Genomic DNA, 651 nt, shown 5'->3' with positions numbered 1-651 from the left:
AGGCATTGAGAGTTTGGGCATTGAGAGTTTGGGAATTGAGAATTTGGGCATTGAGAGTCTGGGCATTGAGAGCTTGGGCATTGAGAGTTTGGGCATTGAGAGTTTGGGCATTGAGAGTTTGGGAATTGAGAGTTTGGGAATTGAGAATTTGGGCATTGAGAGTCTGGGCATTGAGAGCTTGGGCATTGAGAGTTTGGGCATTGAGAATTTGGGCATTGAGAATTTGGGCATTGAGAGTTTGGGCATTGAGAGTTTGGGAATTGAGAATTTGGGCATTGAGAGTTTGGGCATTGAGAACTTGGGGACTGTAGGAATGGACACAGAGTTTGGGCACTGAGAATTTGGGGACTGTAGGAATGGACACAGAGTTTGGGCACTGCAGGGAATGGGCATTGAGAGTTTGGGTATTGAGAGTTTGGGCACTGAGAACTTGGGCACTGCAGGGAATGGACACTGAGATTTTGGGCACTGAGAATTTGGGCACTTCAGGAATGGACACAGAGTTTGGGCATTGAGAATTTAGGGACTGTAGGAAATGGGCATTGAGAGTTTGGGCACTGAGGATTTGGGGACTGTAGGAATGGACTCTGAGAGTTTGGACACTGAGAGTTTGGAAGGCTGGGTGCCCAGGGGCTGGGTGCCCAGGGGCTG

At 48.7% G+C, this 651-nt stretch overlaps 1 protein-coding gene across 2 annotated transcripts in view; it reads right to left on the bottom strand.

Annotated features, from left to right (window-relative positions):
• The window catches only part of GSE1 (Gse1 coiled-coil protein), a 98,384-nt gene that overhangs the window by 1,035 nt on the left and 96,698 nt on the right, over positions 1 to 651 (bottom strand). The window lies entirely within an intron of this gene.

Source organism: Parus major, chromosome 11 (genome assembly GCF_001522545.3).
Source record: "Parus major isolate Abel chromosome 11, Parus_major1.1, whole genome shotgun sequence".
NCBI classification, from domain to species: domain Eukaryota; kingdom Metazoa; phylum Chordata; class Aves; order Passeriformes; family Paridae; genus Parus; species Parus major.
The sequence above is the reverse complement of the archived record's forward strand: the minus strand, read 5'-3'. Positions and strand labels throughout refer to the sequence as shown.